Genomic DNA, 10384 nt, shown 5'->3' with positions numbered 1-10384 from the left:
GGGGATTTGGGTTCGGATTGTACCAAGAAACAAGAGGCGGGACTTTTTTAATGCATCCTTACTTGAGTGGATGTATGACAATTTGAATGGTGGAGGTAATGAGGAGAGTGGCTCATGGCCAACAATGTTTGCGGTAGCAGTTTGGTGGGCCTGGAAATGGAGGTGTGGTAACGTGTTTGGAGAGAACATGTTATGGAAGGATAGAGTACGGTTTATCAAGGAACTAACCACGGAGATATTGGCTGCTCAAGGAAGAAGCAGGGAAGTGGTACAAAGGCCGGGTCGAGTTGAGAAACAAATCAAATGGACTAAGCCTCCGTCGGGCTGGTTCAAGTTAAATACTGACGGGGCATCTCAGGGAAACCCGGGTTTGGCTGCGGCTGGGGGAGTGTTACGAAATGAAGTCGGCGAATGGTGTGGTGGATTTGCACTAAATATAGGGCGGTGTTCGGCGCCTATTGCGGAACTTTGGGGGAGTGTATTATGGATTGTTCATAGCTTGGGAGAGGGGTATTACGAGACTGGAGTTGGAGATTGATTCAGAAATGGTGGTAGAGTTTCTGAAATCCGGGATAAGGGGTTCGCACCCGCTGTCATTCCTAATACGATTGTGCTACGACTTTCTTTCGAAGGACTGGATAGTCCGAATCTGACATGTGTATAGAGAGGCTAACCGTCTCGCCGACGGGTTAGCGAACTATGCGTTTAGTTTGCCTTTAGGCTTTCATGCTTTTCATTCTTTTTCATCGATTGTTGATGAGTTCATACAAGACGATATGTTTGGTCCTCCTCGTCTTAGACGAGTGATGGTGTAATTGTTTCTTCTTTATTAATAAAACTCGGGAGGATTACTCCCGGTTGCCCACCAAAAAAAAAAACAGAGAAGAGTTTTCTATTTTTTTTTTAATCTTTAGTTTCTCGTATAGAAAATGTTAAAGTGTATGGTTTGGCATGGAAAATCCATACCAAACCGCATCTCTCAACATATGTAAACAATATTTTTCAGAGTTGGCTCTTTTGAGAGGAATTTATAAACAACTGTTGACAAAAAAAAGAGATCACTTAAAATGGTACATGTATGAGTCATATGAGTGATGTCGGAAGTGATTAATTGAATTAAATTAACTTTGAAAAACTAGAGTTTGATGATTTTCTTTCTTCATAACACAAAATTGTGATTAATTGAATTAAATTTACTTTGAAAAACTAGAGTTTGATGATTTTCTTTCTTCATAACACAAAATTTAAACGATTTTGTCTGATGGAATTGAGAAAAAATGAGAATGCAGATAATTATTTAAAAGAAAAAAAAACTAGTTAACTTTTACTTTTAGTTAAGTTATATTAAAATCTATGTATTAGATTTGTGGGGTTCATTATAATTTTAAAATATTATGTGATGTTTAGTGTTTCATTTTATATATACACGCTTTCAAGACGTATCCGTTTCCAGAATTTTTTTAATCAAAAATCCAAGTCTACGCTTTCGAGATCTTTGTTTTCGTGTACTCGTTTTCGATTTGATACAACCTCGCATTAATACATCTCCAATCCATTACTTTATATTTATTGTAAACTAGAGGTAGCCATTATGGAGTTAGATTTTGTTTCAACCTATTATTCTATTTCTTACTCAGTAAATATATTTCAAGTATATTCATTTTCAAGTAGATTATATCAAACTAGTATTAGATCCGTACTTCGTACGGGAAAAAAAATAGTTTTAAAGATTAAGGGGGTGTTATTGGTTCCTAATTTACATGGAAATTTTGATGAGTTTAATAAAATCATAGAAAGTAAACAAATGAAAGATTCTAAACTATTGTTAGAGAGTTTTTGAGAGTTTTCTATAATCTTGTTGATTAGTATTTCATAATCTTGTAAAGTTTCCCAAACAATCTCTTTATTTTTATGATCCTTTTCATGACTTTGTTTTGTGAAGAAAAGTGTAGAAAGCCATAAACCAATAACATAATAATTTAATTCATTAACAATCATAGATTTTTTTGTTGTAATTGAATAACACAAAACTTTTAATGACTTTATAAAAGTTTGAATCCAATAACTCCAGATTTATGAAGATTTTAGATTACTTTTTACAAATCTTAAACTAATAACACCAAACTTTAACAAACTTTTTAAAAATCTTGATTGAATAACAACAGATTCTACATAACATTTAAAGTCACTAAAACTCTATTTAAATCACAAACCAATAACACCCCCTAAGATGTGAAATAATAAAGTTTTAGCTTCAAAAATAAAAATAAATAATAAACTCAAAATATTCACACATAGCAACTAAAGACATGTCATTTTAAGTTATTCTCAATTTAAGTTTGTCTTTCTTGATTTTTCAGAAACTACATACATACATTGATAAAAAAATCTTCATATAAGAAATGCATTGAGTTAAACAGCTAAATACGCTAAATGCTTAAATAGGTGAATCAAATTTTTGAAGAGGCATAAGCATTATTATTTTTTTTGATGACTAATATTCGTAAGACAATCAACAAAAAAAGTCACTAATAGAAGACGTACATGCAATTGGTGCCTCTATCTTGTGATTGTTTGGCTTAGTTTTTGATTCATGCAATATTCCAGAAATTCATACAGAACCTTGTAGCTCACAATTCCAAGAACATGGCAGAACTTGAGTCCAAAGTTCTTGCTTCCTTCTAGCTTAAGGGAAACCATCAAAGGAAGATTGTCTTGAAGCATACGTGATTAGAGGAATAAGAATCTCAAAGTTTTGTAGTCTGCAAATAATATCAAATCATTTAAAATAAATTTTATGGCAAAAAAATTTGAATTTAGAAAAGTGAGATAAACTTCTACTTAATTGGGAGATAAGAGTGAGAACCTGTTCCATAAGAGATAATTAAACTATGGAAACAGTGAAAGAATTTTGAGCATCCATATATTTTGGGAAGTTCGGCATAGTTTTTTGATCAAATTAAAAATGGACGAAGGAAAAAAGTTGCAGAAGATAAATCATGAAAAGCATGATAATGATGTTTATATGTTGATCAAGTAAAGCTTTGAATCGTGGGTAGTTACAAAATCAGTTGCTTGTGAATTAATTACGTGGAAAATTTATGAATATAGAGAACGTGGGAAGAATAGTTTGAATCGTGGTCTTTTTTTTTTTTTTTTCTGGTTTTCTTTTTAATTCTTGTTAAATAATTAAACTTGTGAAGAAATAACATAACGTTGGAAATAATTCTCTAAACTAAGAATTGTTAGAGAAAAATTTGGAGATATGGATAACGTGGTGACGTAAAAAAGAAGATGATAGTGATTAGTGAGCGTGTTTTTTTCTTTTGTAATGCATTTTTATTTTATTTATTTTTAAAATATAAAACAAAATCCATGATTTTAGTGGTCAAGTGACTTGTGATTTATAAGAAAAAGGATATTGAAGATAGTTTATTTTATATTAAAAAAACTTCTGAACTCATTATATAAATTTCTAGCTTCGCCTCTCGATACACAAGTAAAAGCTCAAAAATGTTTTATATAACATGTTCTTAAAATTTCTATTGATACATATATAATAATGTATCATGCTAACAAGTTAAATAACTACTAGAGGCGCATTCGCAGCAAACCAAAGGTCAATAATTTTGTTTTTTTATTGTACCAAATATTAATTTTTTTTGTGTTTAGTTTTGAATTGTATATATAGATTTGTAGTTTTTGTTCCCTTAGTGTGTATATATGTTTTTATTTTACTTGCTTATAAATTAAATTTTAATGTTCTATAAAAGTGAGGATATTTTAGTTTTTTTGGACATATACAGAAATTAAGTGTTTTTGTTAGTAAATTTTAATTCATGATGGCGTACGCTGTGGTAATTTTATTAGCATTTTTTTGGACGTAAAAAGTGACTAATTTTTTGTTGGTAAATTCTAACTTGTAATGGCGTACGATGTCATAGTTTTATGAGAATATTCGATTACTAATAGATTAAAGAGTTAAAACTTTTCCTATTAGATTATCTCCCATGTATTTTCCTATTTTTATCTCTATCTCTATAATAGAGGTGAGTTTCCTCTATTTTTATTCTATTGTATTTCCCTATTTTTTTTCTGTAAAAAAGTTTAACTTTATTTAGACCATCTCCAATGTATTTCTCTATTTTTACTTTTATCTCTATAATAGAGGTGGGTTTCCTCTATTTTTACTCCAATGTATTCCTCTATTTCTTTCTCTAAAAAATTTAACTTATTTATAGAGGAAAAAATAGAGATCCTCTATATATGGAGCAAAAAATAGAGATATCTATTTTAGATGTGAGAATAGAGGTGGGTTGGAGTAGATTTGTCTCTAAAATAGAGTTTAGAAGCAAATATAGAGGTGAGTTGGAGATGCTTTTATAGAAGAAAAAATAGAAATCCTCTATATATAGAGCAAAAAATAGAGAGTTCTATTTTAAAGGTGAGAATAGAAGTGGATTGGAGTAGATTTTCCTCTAAAATAGAGTTTAGAGGCAAATATAGAAGTGGGTTGGAGATGCTCTAGATAACAAACCAAACAAACAACAATCATGACAACTTGCCAACGTTTGTATTATAGTTTTTATTGTCTATTATAATTGTGTTAAAAATAAATTTTAATAAGGAGTTCGGTGCACAAAAAAATAAAAAATATTTATATTTAAGAAGTTCTATATTAAAGATATATAGATATTTCTTAGTCTAACTTATAAAATTATCCAACATTTGTCTTTCACCATAAAATTTTAAGACGGAAACCAGTCATGTCCCGTATTCGTCGGGAACTTCCTTTAACCGATCAATGTTTTAGATTACTAGGTTATTAACCCCCGTTACGCGAAGATTTATATTTATCGATTGTTTTAACATATTTGGTGGGCTTAGCAATGATTTAAGTAGCTATACACTGACATTAGTAATGCAAAATTACTATAATAATTTATTTTTGATTCTTTCTATATATTTTTAATAAATATTATAGGTGATCTATAATATACATAATTTTACTTTTAATTTATAGGTGATGCTGATAATATACATTGAATATTAAAAAATTTATAATGACTTTAACTCCATAAAATTTTAAACTACCATTGAGATGAATATTTCAATAAATATACAAAATTAAAAAAATTATAACAGCGTAAATCGATAAAATGAATTTATTACCAAGGCTGAATAATTTTTGTATGACATATACGTATATTTTTTTAATATTTCGTTATTTGTTTGCAATTGACAATGTGCTATTTTCTTTAAAAAATAATTTTCTTTGTAATATGTACAATGAGATCTTTTGATATTAATAAATATTTGTTTTGACATATTTGCTACTTGAAGATTATTGTACTTATCTTTTATTTCTTAAAATAGTATCAACATGTAACACTCCGATCGCCACTATTATTGATCCAACATTCTTTCTCGATCAGCGCTTAAAGTTTGTATTATTTATCTCAACACTTAAAAGTTTAGATTATGAAAAACAAATTATATGAAAATTAAACACGAAGAAGGGATAAAACCATGAATCCTTAAATGTCAATCCATATTTTTAAGTTAAGATGCACATTAAATTGTATTGTATCATTGTAATCACCTTTTTCGAATTAACTCAAAGTTGAGATTAAACATATCATATGTTATATAATAGATATTTGAAGTTGGTCCGAGTAAAAATGACTGGTTAGTCCGAGTACTCATGTGTATAGGAAAGCTAATATGTTTTCATTGCCACTTGGTTTTCACGCGTTTGATGTATGTCCGGAGTGTGTAGAATCAGTGTTGTTAGACGATAAGAGTGGGGTTGCACACCCACGGAATGTTTGAATTTAGTTATTTGTATTGTTTTGCTCTAATAAATTGTCCCCTTCCAACGACAAAAAAAAAATAGATCTTTGAAGTCACATTACCTTGGAAAAACTTCCTTTATTATTTCCTTTTCCGCAATGACAAATTAGCTTTTTAATTTAGTCGATGCTGCTTTAAAAGCCTAGAACTTTTCTCTCTTAATGCTAAAACGTAGGACTTAAAACATATTGGGTGTTTGATAGAAAAAATGAAAATTTATTTGTTTTATATCTCAATAATTTTCACATATAAAAAACCATCGTTATTTCGACTTTTTAAATATATCTTCTATTCTAATAGAAAACTAAGACATAATTTTTTTTTACTTCTGAACTCATTTTTTCAAGTAAATTCCATTTTACTTTGTTTTTATTAACATTTTTTTGTAGCAATATAATTTATCAGCATTTCGACTTTAATATATACAAATTTTGTTTCATATATGCCATAACAATCCATTCTTAATTCTATATTTAGAAACTGTCTTTCACTACTAACTTAAATCTAAGAGATTTCCTAATTTAGCATCCCTTATTTTTTTATTTGTTATTAATAAAAAAATTTAGATATAATTTATTTATTTCTTAAACTCATTACTTTAAGCAATTTCCATTTTTTTCATTGTTTTTTTTTTTTTTTAAATTTTTGAATGCGCAATTATAGTTTAACTATAGATTGTTAAGAATTAATTTTGAATGATGATGTAGTACTATGTGGACAGCCATAGACGTTATGTTTGGTCACTATGACATATTTTTTTAATCTCTTTAATACTTTCCCAATTAACAAAAATATTCTACAAAACTTTTCTAATATATCCGTAAACTACAAGGTGTTACTGGTTTATGATTTAACTAGAGTTTAGTGACTTAAAATGTTGTGTAGAATCTGTTGTTTTTGCCCAAAAAAAAATCTGTTGTTATTCAAATAAGATTTTTAAAATTTTTGTCAAAGTTTGATGTTATTAATTTAAAATTTGTAAAAGGTAATCTAAAATTTTCATAAATTTTAATTTATTGGATTCATATTTTTTTAAAATAAATTTTGGTAGAATATTTTTATATTAAATAATTTAAAAAATAATACCAAAATATAGCTGGTACAAATCTCGGATAAAGTACAAAAGTATGGGCTACCATTTTATTGACCAACCATATAAGAAGAAAACAAATATACATATGTGATGTGGTGATGAATGTCATTAATCAACCAATAATGCGAACGTAATGTCATAAACACGTGAACGTTACCAATGAAACAAGCCTGTCACATAACTAGGTCACAGTCCCGTAACACTTCCGTAGTCGCCGAGGAGAAAATGTCTAGGGAGTCCCCTTTTGTATAACTCTAACCTCTTAATGAAATGTGACTTGACGATTTTACCCTTTCTCTTTTTTATTCATTTTAATTAATTATTTTCTGAAATGAAAAAAAAAAAATCGAAAACAGGCAAAAAAAAAAAAAACGTGAGAACGCTCCTCTCAGCTCGAGCTCGAGCTCTCCTCGCCGGAAAATTCGATTTCAGTCGCCATTGCAGGCGTATCCTCTCCTCCGGCGAGCTGCGTCGAGATAGAGAGAAAAGGTATGTTGTTCGAGCTACATAGAGCTTCAAATTGAAGTTTTGGATTTAGAAATGTAGGAGATTCAATTCAATTAGATTTGGGTTATTGTGTTTGGGTATGTACATTGGAAGTTTATGCATAGTTTCTGGGTCGAATAGGTCTGTAAATGGGTAAGAAATGGATTACAGCAACTGAATCATAGTGAATTGTAGTTTTGAACCCGAAACCATTCGATTTGAGTTCTTGTCGCGAAAGTACAACTGGTATAACTGGGTAGAAATGTACCTGAATCTATTGAAAAATATATATGTAGTATTACTAGTTATACTAATATTACCCAGATGTATGTAGTATGACTAGTTATACTAGTATTACCCAGAATTGTAGTACAACTAGTACAACTAGTATAACTGACAGAGTTTTTGTATTGTTTTTGCAGGATACAATGATGGAGAACGTGAACATATATTTTAAATGCAAAGGTCGCATGTATAGCTTGATGATGAATACATCAGGGGGGGAAATAACTCTCTCCATGTTAGAAGGTAGGATATGCACGAAGCTTGGATTAGATGAAAGTAAGGTTAAATTGCAAATGAGGTACAATGCAGTGCTAATGGGACCAATTGAAGAGATTTACATTAGTGATGATGAGGATGTAGGTGTCTATATATCTTCAGGTGAAAATAACCGTAGATATGTTTTGAATGTGGACGTCATCACTCCACCAGAATTGCCCGAGCAACTGTCGAGAGCGGAGCTCCTCAATAAAAGTTCTGTTGGTAAGAACTATGCGGAATTAGATTCAAATGAGGATGAAATGACTGATAGTGCTGCCATCGTTTTGTGCGAATGCGATGAACAAGGAACAGAACGAAATGAGGCAATAATGGAGGTTGATGATACTCAAGATCCTGAGATTGGATCACGTGATGAATCTATGGATAGATGTGATGATAGGGGTGATGAATACGTTGAGCCCCCGCCTGTTGTAGAGCCTGGTCAGTTTAAAAAAGAATGGGAAGACGGTATTGAACTGATTTTACGACAAGAATTTCCAAGCAAGGCGGCATTGCATGAAGTGGTGGACAAAGGTGCATTTGCTAACAGTTTTGGTTATATTATTAAAAAGTCTGAAAAGGAGCGGTATGTCCTAAGGTGTTCTAAAGAAAGTTGTGCTTGGCGTATACGAGCTTCAAATATTCGGAATACAAGTATTTACTCGATTAGAAAGTACAACAAGATGCATACTTGTACCCGGATAAGTAAGAGTAGTACAAGGATGAGGAAGAGGAAAGGTACCCCTGAATTAGTAGCAGCCCTTCTTCATGATACTTTTCCAGGACAAATGGAAACTCCAGTTCCTAAGGTTATCATGGAGCTTGTACAGACGAAATTAGGTGTGAATATATCGTACTCCACCGCATTGAGAGGGAAAAGGCAAGCCATTTGTGATTTAAAAAGTAGCGCGGAAGATAGCTACAAGGATATAAATTGTTATTTGTACATGTTGAAGAAGGTAAATGAAGGTACAATAACATATCTGAAATTGGATGAGGAAGATAAATTTCAGTACCTATTCATAGCTTTGGGAGCTAGCATTGAAGGCTTTCAAGTGATGAGGAAAGTGATAATTGTTGATGCAACACATTTGAAGAACGGATATGGTGGTGTTCTAGTATTTGCCTCAGCTCAAGACCCAAATCGTCATCATTATATCATAGCGGTTGGCGTACTCGACAGTGAGAATGATGCTAGTTGGGGATGGTTCTTCGAGAAGCTGCTAACAGTTGTACCCGATACTCCAGAATTGGTATTTATGAGTGACAGAAATTCAAGCCTCATCAAAGGCATACGTAATATGTATTCCGTGGCTCATCACGGGTATTATGTTTGGCATTTATCCCAAAATGTGAAAGGTCATGCCACTAACGTTAACAGAGACGTAGTTGCATGGAGATTCATGGAGTTAAGTCGGGTTTACACCCATGGCCTGAATTCGGGAGGGGGTACAGAACTTTTAAGCTAAGATATCCTTCTACGGCCAATTATTTGGAGGATACAACCGTGAAAGAAAAATGGGCTAGGTGTTGTTTCAGAGGATATCGATACAATTTGGACACAAGCAACTGTGTGGAATCTTTGAATTCTGTTTTCCTCAATGCAAGGAAGTATTCTTTAATACCCATGCTTGATGCGATCTTGTCCAAGATTTCTGGTTGGTTTAATGAACATCGGAAAGAAGCCGCGTCAGGATCTAATGAGAATAAGTTGGTGCCTTTAGTGGAGAAATACTTGCATGATTTATGGGTTGAAGCTGAGAAACTAAAAGTGACGGAGCTAAACACATTCCAGTTTGAATACAATGTCAGGGGTAGTTAAGGGAAAGAATATTTTGTCAACTTGCTCTTGAAAACTTGCAGTTGCAAGGTGTTCGATATCCAAAAGTATCCTTGTGTGCATGCACTAGCCGGTTTCATTGCCTTCGAGAACGATACAACAAGAACTCGAAGTATGGAAATACATGAATTGGTTTCAAAGTATTATTGGGCGGAGATGTGGGCATTGGCGTATTATAGGACTATTTATTTAGTCCCGGATAAGTCACAATGGGATATCCCAGATGACATCAAAGCATTGAAGGTATTACCTCTGCCTCGGAAAAAGAAGAAGGGTAGAACAAAAGTGTTGAGGTTTCCATCCACAGGGGAAAGGCGTCCAAAACGTCAAAGGACTCAAAACAAAAGGAGGCCGAGGCAATCGCTGCAATGGTTGTTATTTGGCAACCATAGTATTTGATTTCATGTTTTTATGTATTCTCTGGTTTTGTATAACTTGGTAAAACTTGGTTTCGTAATGGTACAACTATGTATGTCTTTGATTTCGTATTTTTATGTATTTTCTGGTTTTGTATAACTTGGTAAAACTTGGTTTCGTAATGGTACAACTATGTATGTCTTTGATTTCGT

The sequence above is a fragment of the Arabidopsis lyrata genome (assembly GCF_000004255.2).
Source record: "Arabidopsis lyrata subsp. lyrata unplaced genomic scaffold ARALYscaffold_3, whole genome shotgun sequence".
Taxonomy (NCBI): Eukaryota; Viridiplantae; Streptophyta; class Magnoliopsida; order Brassicales; family Brassicaceae; genus Arabidopsis; species Arabidopsis lyrata.
Note: the sequence above shows the minus strand (reverse complement) of the source record.